This window comes from Corvus hawaiiensis, chromosome 3 (assembly GCF_020740725.1).
Source record: "Corvus hawaiiensis isolate bCorHaw1 chromosome 3, bCorHaw1.pri.cur, whole genome shotgun sequence".
NCBI lineage: Eukaryota > Metazoa > Chordata > Aves > Passeriformes > Corvidae > Corvus > Corvus hawaiiensis.
Genome location: NC_063215.1, coordinates 113,594,055 through 113,604,137, shown reverse-complemented (window position 1 = coordinate 113,604,137; position 10,083 = coordinate 113,594,055). Strand labels below are relative to the sequence as shown.

The 10,083-nt window shown below is 42.5% G+C and overlaps 1 long non-coding RNA gene across 1 annotated transcript; it reads left to right on the top strand.

Moving 5' to 3' along the window:
* Positions 1–792: 792 nt before the first annotated feature.
* On the top strand, positions 793–9,453 carry LOC125322317. The gene is made up of 3 exons (XR_007201950.1): positions 793–1,093; positions 6,448–6,573; positions 9,103–9,453. It is a non-coding gene; the product is annotated as an uncharacterized LOC125322317 (long non-coding RNA).
* The last annotated feature ends 630 nt before the right edge of the window (positions 9,454–10,083 follow it).

Sequence of the window (10,083 nt, the reverse complement as noted above, 5' to 3'; positions counted from 1 at the left end):
TGGAAGATGCTGTGGAGAATAGCAGCCTTGACATCACTATCCCAAGTGTATGGTTTAGTCTTGAATGAGAAAAAGGCTGACCACACCGCTCGGATAAATGAAAAGGAAATCTGTGTACTGAGTAAAAGAATTTACTCACTGTTAAAAGAGAAATGGGGAATGAAACATAGATTTAGAAGAAACATAAAGATTTTAGTTATAGGCTAGCTGTGTTGAGATTAGTTGGAATAGGAAGAACTTGGGCCCAGCTAGAGTTAATTAAAATAGTTAAGAGAGCTGGACCTGAAATAGAGTTTTAGATGTTCGTAACTGATTACCAAATAACTGATGATCTGTCATTTGCATGTTTGTTTAGCTGTGCTTAGAATAATGAGCAGAAACATTGCTAAGTTGGTGTATAGAATAAAGACAATTACCAATTTCCTCCCTTTGTGGGAGCCCATCCAAAAGTCATGCAAGAAGAAACTTAGAGGTCACTAAAGTAATTAGAATTGTTAAAACTCAGAAAGGCATAAAGGTCAAAGTGAGGAAGATGAGTTACTTCATCTTCCTTAGGACCACTGACCCAATTCAAGACCACCGACTCAATTCAGATCACACACTACGCATGCTTAATGACATGTAAGCTCATTTCCATACAAAGCGGAGAATGGGAGGTGTCAACACTATGAATATGCATTTTGTATTTTGGATATTCATAATATGTGGAAATAAAAGGTATCATGTTTGGTTGTATCGGGGCCTGCGTCTTAGGGAGCTATCCCACGCAAAAATAAAACATACACTTTCTAACTCTAAACTGTTAGAGTTTTTGTCCGCCTCAGCTGGATGTTGATATTAGATCGATATTCATATCTTGGTAAATCATAGTTAGCATAGGAGAAAGGCATGCTTGGTATGTAGCTGTGATAGTTAGTGCTAGCTTTTAGTTTTGCAATGTTATTATGAAACATAGATATGGTCTTGGCCAGTTGCCCCTCGTTTCTAAAAAGGGCTATAAAGGGACTTTCTGAAATAACTGAGATGAGATCTCCCCACGGAAAGAAGACGAATCTATTGGCAGGAGACCACGAGGACTTCATCTCATCCATTGGTAGCTATTAACCCCCTTTCTTCCTCTCTTCTCTTTTACTTTGTTTTTCTTTATCTTTCTCTCTCTTTCTCTCCTCTATCGCATTACCGTGTTGTGGGTACTTAAAAAAGGTGCACTGTTTTGATTAAAACTGAAATCTCTTGTGTCCTTTTACACTCTGAGATCTGTAAACAAACCATCACAACCCTTGCTTGTATTAGCAGATCGTGACATTAAACTGGCATCACGGACAGGATTTCTGACAGACAGAAGGGGTTGCAGGGTTGTGTGTAGTCTGTAATAGGGGAAGGACGTTTCACTCCAGCCGCACCTAGCCCGACACCCTGAAAAGGGTGAGCGGTGTCTAGAAAGCAAGGGGGGGTGACTCGAATTTCCTGCAAACTGCACACGCCTAGGTGAAAAGCACCCCATACTCAGCTGAGGGCTCTGTCTTCAGATTTTTCGCAAAAGATCTCTTAGTGTAAAAGGGGGAACTGTGTTTTTTGGTGGGCGTGTGTGAATTTGGACTGCTTGGTGTAGTGAAGAGACAACCATAAGTAACTTAAGGAGTACCTCCCAGGCAGATTTTGGAGACACGGCGAAGCTGTTTGTGTCGCAGTGTGTAATTAAGTTTTACCTCCCTGTAGTGGTTTTGATCCCTTCATAAAATGACTGAAACCCTAGTGCAAATAATAAAGCTGCGTTTTATGCTCTGCTAGCAAAACATAATGCCCGGCCCTCTCCGGGAGGGGAAGAATGGGCTCAAAATAACTGGTTTAATTTGGAGAGTGTGACTGATAGAATATGTTCATTACAACATGAGACAAAGTTTAAATTTGGCCAAAATAAAACCATAATCTGCTCCGTTTTAGGAGCATGCCTTACAGCAGCTATAGATCACAGCTTTAAGCAATGTAGTGAAGAGAAAGCAATCATAGATTCCCTTCAAAACCTAGTGGAAATTTTACAGGAACAATCAGATGAAGAAAGGAATGAAAATCATTTGCTGCGGGCTGCTTTGAGGGAGGAATATTTTAAGAATTCAAAGAATGCTGACTCACCAAAAGAGACAGAGGAAAAGAAAACTCCTTACATTAACCAAATATACCCCCAGGAAGAACTAGTGCTAGTGAAAAATTGTGGGGAAAACTGCTGCCCTCGTATGAGACCGCTAATTAAAACAGAATATAATTATATCAATGATGAAGATTTTGAACCGCATATCACCACTAAACAAATACCATACACTGCTACTGAACTGGCTAAGTTAAAAAAGGAGTACGGGTGGCTCCCCCACGAATCTGAGACGGAATATGTCTTCCACGTGTCTCTCACCGGAGGAGACCAAATTCATTTAACTGAACAGGAGGCCAGTGGATACTGGGGACGTGGAGTTTTCTTGACAACAGGAGACAAACGTGGCACATGCAGCTTTCTGGGCTGGGGGACTCAATCCTTTAGAAAGGGGAGACCCTTTCGCTATAGTTGGTACCCCCGATCAACTTCTAGAAAGCGTCCACAAAGCCGCCTGTCTGCAAATGATCCATGAAAGGAAATTAACTCCTGGATATGAATCCCCTATGCAATTACCTGTTAAACCTGAACTGATGACCCCTTGAATTCGAGGCCTTCCAGAATCACTCAAATCTACAGCCATTGTCCTTTAAAAAACCATAGCTGCTGTAGGTCCTGTAGAGAGGTTGGATAGATTCCTTGGAAACCCGAGCGACCAAACTGCATCTACCGATCCTGGGTTTACTCCGTATTCAACCCCCTCTCAGCCGCCAGGTTCACAATCAAATTCACCTGCCGGTGATCGCAAAGTTTGGACATGGAGTGAGGTTGCAGAAGATCTGATTAATTACAGTAGGAAATATGGACCTATAAAAATCCCAGAGGAAAAATCAGACAAAACAAAAGGTGTCAGGTACATTAGGGCTCCTCATAGTGAAAAACCAGAGAATGTAAAACAGATCCCTAACCGTCAGCATTGGTGGTTATTAGGTATCAAAAAGGGGGTCCCCAAAAATGTGATGGATGGCTTGCCCCTTGATAAATTGAGTAAGGTAGTGTCTAACTGGCACTGCCGAAAACCCATTCTACCAAATCCGTCACTTCAACCCAGTGCACCCCTCCTCCCCCAGAATCTGGGCAGTGAGTCAAAGCCACTTCTCCCTCAAAGTCCGGCCAGTGAGCCAAAACAGCTTCTTCCTCAAAACCAGGGAAACTAGACCCTCTGTTTCTTGTCAGTGGGCAAAGAAACGGAGCATAGGTATACCTGAGAATGCCCACTAAAAATAAAACAGGAGATATAATGATCACAGCTATTACAAGTCCTAAACGGGCACCTGTAACTTCTCTGATTGACACTGGGGCACAAATTTCTGCCCTGACAAAGAAAGATGCCCAGAGGTGTGGAATTGTTCCAACAAAGAACCAATATTGTGTTTTAAGTGCCTTGGGAACAACAGAATCTATGAATGTGGCCTTAGTCAAGCTCACTTTGCCTGGAGAGGAAAACCAACTCTCTGTCAATGTGGTGATTGGAGATATTCCAACCAATTTATTAGGGATGAACGCCCTTGCTAGGAGGCAGTGGGAGGACTCAGAGGGTCTTCTGTGGTCTTTTGGCACACCACATTTTAACATCAGACTGCTCCAAGCTGCAGCCTCCCTACCATTCAGCAAAGTAACTAAGGTGAAACAATACCCCCCTCCCCTGGGTGCCAAAGAGGGTATCAAGCCAGTGATACAGGAGCTACGAGAACAAGGAGTAATACTTAATACCCATTCTCCTTTCAATTCTCCGGTGTGGCCAGTGCGAAAGCCTAATGGGAAGTGGAGGCTGACAATAGATTTTCATAGGCTAAATGCTAACACAGACCCTCTTACAGCAGCAGTCCCAAATCTAGCAGAATTAATAACATCGATTCAAGAAAAGGCTCATTCAATCATGTCAAAGACATGTTTTTTATGATACCTTTACAGCCAGAAGATATGGACCCTTTTGCTTTCACATGGGAAGGACAGCAACACACTTTCACTAGGCTTCCCCAAGGGTACAAACATTCTCCTACCCTGGCTCATCACGCTTTAGCCCAAGAGTTCGAAAAAGTACCCAAAGCGGACAATCTAGCTGTTCATCAATACATTGATGATACCCTTGTGGGAGGAGATGAAATAGAAGAAGTGAGAGATACCCAGCAGAAAATAACCTCCCACTTAGAAAGCCCGGGTTTGCAAATTCCCTCAGAAAAAACCCAAAACCCTTCACATGAAGTGAAATTTTTGGGAATTTGGTGGAAAGGAGGTATGACATGTATCCCACCTGATACCCTGACCTCTTTAGATCTGATTAAAATGCCTGAATTCAAAAGAGATCTCCAACGTGCTTTAGGATTTTTAGTGTTCTGGAGAAAACACATCCCAGATTTTCCATAATTGCCAGACCTCTTTATAACTTGTTAAGAAAAGGGACAAAATGGGAATGGACTGCTTCTCAAGAAGAAGCATTGCAATTGTTGGTTTTTGAAGCAACAGCTCACCAAGCCCTGGGCCCTATTCATCCTACAGATGCTTTTCAGGTGGAATGGGGATTTGTCTCCTTAGGGTTGTCAGTGCACATATGGCAGCGGGGTCCTGAGGGTCCAACGAAGCCTGTTGGTTTTTACTCCCGTGGCTTTAAAGATGCTGAAAAAAGGTACACTACCTGAGAGAAAGGATTGTGGTTAGCTTAGCTCTCCTAGAAGTGGAGAAGATTGCACAACAACAACCAATTGTTTTGAGAGGCCCTTTCAAAGTTATTAAGGCAGTCTCTACTGGCACCACCCCCACCAGACGGGGTGGCCCAGAGAGCCTCAGTAAGGAAGTGGTATGCTCAGATTGAACATTCTTGTAGCGTCTTCTCAATAACTGAAGGAGCTGTAAAAAATCTGGCAATCCAAGAAACTGAAAACTTGGGTAGCAGCCAAGACAAACCTGCCTCAGTCATTAAAGTAGCCCCTCCTTTCTCCCCAAAACAGTCAGCAAATTCTTGGTTTATGGATGCTTCTGCCAAGCAAGAAGGAAAGGTGTGGAAATATAAGGCTGTAGCCCTCCACACTTCCTCAGGTGAACGAATTATCACAGAGGGGGAAGGCAGTGCCCAAGTTGGCAAGCTGATAGCTGTTTGGAGTGTTTTCCAACGTGAGGCACAGAATACTTCTCCTGTCTGTATCTACACCGATTCCTATTCTGTGTTTAAGGGATGGACTGAGTGGCTTCCTTTTTGGCAGCAAAATGATTGTGAAGTTAACAGAATCCCAGTATGGCAAAAGGAAAAGTAGCAAGAAATTCTAAGTATTGCAGGTCAAGGGAATTTTGCCGTGGAGTGGGTAGCCTCTCACCAGATAGATGGAAATCCAGCAGGAGAGTGGAACAACAAAGCTGATGAATTAGCAAGACTAAGTCCTGTGAAAAAAGATCAAATTACAGAGGACTGGGAGCACTTCTTAGAATGGTTGCATGTAAAAAGACAACACACAGGTGCAAAAGATTTGTACAAAGAAGCCCTTGCTGGCGGTTGGTCTGTTACCAGAGAAATGTGTAAAACATGCCTATCAGCCTGTGAACAATGCCGCAGACGGCTAGAAAGACACCCTTTGGAAGATGACCCTCTGCATTTAAGAAAGGGTAAAGGCTTATGGGATGCATAGCAGGTAGATTATATTGGCCCCTTTAAAAAGTGGGGAGGTAAACACTTTGTGCTGGTAGGAGTAGAGATTATATCTGGGTTAGTCCAGGCCGATGCTTTTAAAAGAGCTACAGGAGATAATACTGTTAAAGCATTGCAGGGATGGTTTGGAACTTTCCCAAAACCACAAGAAATTCAATCTGATAATGGGTCTTACTTTACTGCCAAAGTTGTACAGGACTGGGCAAAAGGTGAAGGGCTTAAATGGACTTTTCACACCCCTTACTACCCTCAAGCTAACGGCATTGTAGAAAGGACCAATGGTCTCTTGAAACGACTTTTGAAACCACAGGAGGGAAATTGGGATGTTCGGCTATGGGAAAGCTGTGTGAATGATAGATGGGGGGTAAACGGGTGTCCCAAAATCACTGTCTTTTTCCCAACAGCTCCAAGCATAATTCTCTCACTAGAGGGACCAAATGATCCTAAGAATCCTGCACACTACCCTGGACAACCTGTTTTGGTAGACCTCCCTACCACAGGAGAAGTACCACTAGTGCTAAAAACCCCTCTGAATAAATATGCCCGTATGGGTAGCCTCTGATGCCCATGGGAGAGAGCATTGGATACATACACGCTGCATAATTCCATCATTCCAATTTTCTGCCTTTTGGTGGCAGACTGTTGTGTTTACTTTTCACAGAAGAACTCCGAGGGACATGAAGAAGACCACATAAACCATGATAAGACTAGTGATACTTTTCTGCATCCTACCACAACACCAGGGCCAAAAACCAGCTGAGTGGCCATGGTCTGAAGCTACCATTAGGTACACTAGTGCTCTAGGATCCTATCCCAGAGATCGTTGCCCGAACCTAGCCACTGTAGTACTGCACGACTCTGAGGTATACCGTCCAAGTGAATGGGGATGGGACTTGAAGGATTGGACTAGAATCCTAAAAGGAACAATTGGTGAAAAAATTAAGGCAGGATGCAGAAAAGTAGAAGGATCTCTTTACGAGAAAGCTTCCACCATTGCAATCGCTGGAAATTTTCTAAAACCAGATGGGAAAGTGATTTGCACCCCAACATTACGGCCAAACTCTGCCCTACAACGGAGTGGGTGTGTGACAAACAAACCCTCTTCATCCTGTGTTGTTGTCAGAAGAATGTTGGTAACTACACCTTAGACCCCAGTGCCAACAATGTTGAAATCACAAAGCTTTGCAGAAACAAATTAACTGACTGCTGGTATAATTTTCCTCTAACCAAACCAACCTATGTAACATGCAATTGGCAAAACAACCCGGCAGATCAGCCAAGTCTGAAAGGTTTAACTTATAAATTCAAAATAAACGCCGTAGCAAAGCCCATACTGAGTGCAGTAATCACATACCATGGTATAAGTACCCTCCTTGTGTTAGATGACAAGAATAAAGTTTTTCCACCCTTTATGGTAACCTGAAGTGATGATGTTACAATACAATGTGGATTAATTGCTGAATTTTTTACTGAACCTATACACAGTTATAGCATTGGACCTCATGGCCGTGTTTTGTGAAATTCAAAATCAAGATTGTTGGCTAAACCTTAATTGCTGTACAATTTTCCCATAAAGTCACGTGTGGTAAAAACAATACAAAATACTGGAGGGAACTCAAAGTCGATGTTGCAATACTACCACCCAACCACCGGTCATGCTAAGCCCGAGAATTTTTGAAATTGGACCATGTATAATCACAAAAACAGGCCAACAACAAATATTGTTCAATCCGGCATGGTCCCTTAAACAAGTCAAGTTGCTGATGCAAAACAATATCTCAGAAATTCAGACAGTTCACCTTTTCTGCAAACTTCCTTCAAGGGGTGGGCAACCTGGTTGCAAAAGCGGAACCCTTCTAAGAAATGAACGCAAAGAGACATAACCGGTGTTGTGGGAACAGGATTGGGAATCTTAAATAATATTGATTCAGAAGTACTAATGAATAAATTGGCTGCCACAACTACAGATTTGACTAAAATACAACAACCCATCAGTGGTTGTTATCAAACATATTACCAAATTGAGAAAAGGTAAATGTGAATGACCACAAATTGATAATTGGCATGCTCCGTGCTACACAAAACAACATTTCTTTGGCTCTCAGCTGCGTCCAGCCTCAATTGTGGATGCAGTCAGTTGCTGCCTCAATTATAAGAGAAGGCAAAGAAGGCACTTTTCCTACTGAAATTCGGAAAATAATCTGGAACAGTGCCAGATTTCCAATCTTGGTGAAATTTAGTGAATTTTACCTACAATCCCATCACAAACACAGCCACAGCCTTTGTACTAACCATACGTAATGCTTCAGTGCATTTGATATTCCCTATCATTGCATTAGGGCTGAACCATGATGCAGCTATTCTCTACCCTTTCCAGCATAGAGAATGGGCCCGTCGGTAAGAAGTGGCAAACTGCTAATTTGGAAACTTGTATTGTCTGAGAACAACAAGGGTTTATCTGTGAAAGTAGTGCAATTAGACCTCAAGACATTTGTTTAGATACAGAGCAAAATATCTGTCATTTTGACATCCATCCTAAGAAGATTCCTGAAACAGTGCTTGTGTATATAGGCAATGGATGTGCATGCTTAAGAACTGCATATGATAAGGTATTTATAGAAAATTTAGTAGTAGATACTAAAATCCATTCAAATTTTTGTGTTTGTAACTTTACTAAAATCACAGGATGTGATTTCTCTTATTTAGCCCCACTTACTTCTTGTTGTCTTTTACAGTCCAATTACACACCGATCCACCAATTATTGCCTACCCCCACTGGGATGAACCTTACTTTGGTAAAGCCCTTGTTGCTTCACCAAGATTTCATTGAAATTTTGGAAAAGATCAAGAAAAACGGACAGAAAACCTTGGTAACTGTTCATCACAATGTGAAAGAAATACATCGTGTTCTAGAAAGAGGAAAGAAAGATGCTGGACACAGCTGGTGGGATACTCCTTTTGGGTGGTCACCTACTGCTACAGGTGTCCTGAACAAATTGTGTCATCCCATCATTGTTCTCTTGATTTTAGTTTTGATTGGTTTTGTTTTATCAGCAATCTTACACATCATGAATTGCAGAATGATGAAACGGTTAACACAATTGACATCTATAATAGATGTGCGCAACTTGGACAATATCCCATCCACTGTGGACACCCCTAAGGTTATTGACACAAAATGAACTACATGAGTATTAAAATAAGATAAGACATGATTAAAAATTACATGTGTATTTTGATTAAAAATTACTTATTCCTTCTTTTTCCTTTTCTTTTCTTTCTCTTTTCTTATTTTCTCTACCCTTTTCTGGGATAGGCTACCAACATTGATGAGTCCTGAAGACTTAGCAACAACACTACAAAATCGTGCTGATGGAGCTCTCCTGATGACAATCGTGAGTCATGGGGTGGTGTAAGAGACGGTCTGAAGATCCCTCATCTGCCTCACGATCATCGCTGAGGACAGAGGCTAAACACAGGAGTTCTGACCTGCCTAAGATGGGATGTCTGCCAAGTGTTGCCTGCAGGTGTGCCCGCTGGGAACTGGTATGCATTCCTGAGGAAATTTGTGCAGGTCACAGTGGACTGCGCTGTTCTTGCTGCCCAGGCAGGAAGGACTGCGCTGAAGCAGAAAGGAATGACCTGTCCTGTACACCTGTCCTGTACCTGTTTCCCAAAGCAACAGGCCTCATAACAATGGCTGTAGATTTGCCCCACCTCTTGGGGAAAAGGGGGAGATGTGGGGATACAGCTAGAAAGCAGAAGCGAGAGCACTGCTAAACTCATGCCAGAAGTAGACGCGCTAATGCTGCTAGGCCGCGAACCATGGCAGGCAGTATAGTTAGCACAGGAGAAAGGCATGCTTGGTATGTAGCTGTGATAGTTAGTGCTAGCTTTTAGTTTTGCAATGTTATTATGAAACATAGATATGGTCTTGGCCAGTTGCCCCTCGTTTCTAAAAAGGGCTATAAAGGGACTTTCTGAAATAACTGAGATGAGATCTCCCCACAGAAAGAAGACAAATCTATTGGCAGCAGACCACGAGGACTTCGTCTCATCCGTTGGTAGCCATTACCCCCCCGTCTTCCTCTCTACTCTTTTGCTTTGTTTTTCTTTATCTCTCTCTCTCTCTCTTTCTCTCCTCTATTGCATTACCGTGTTGCGGGTACTTAAAAAAGGTGCACTGTTTTGATTAAAACTGAAATCCCTTGTGTCCTTTTGCACTCTGAGATCTGTAAACGAACCATCACGACCCTCGCTTGTATTAACGGATCGTGACACATGTCCAAAAGAAAAA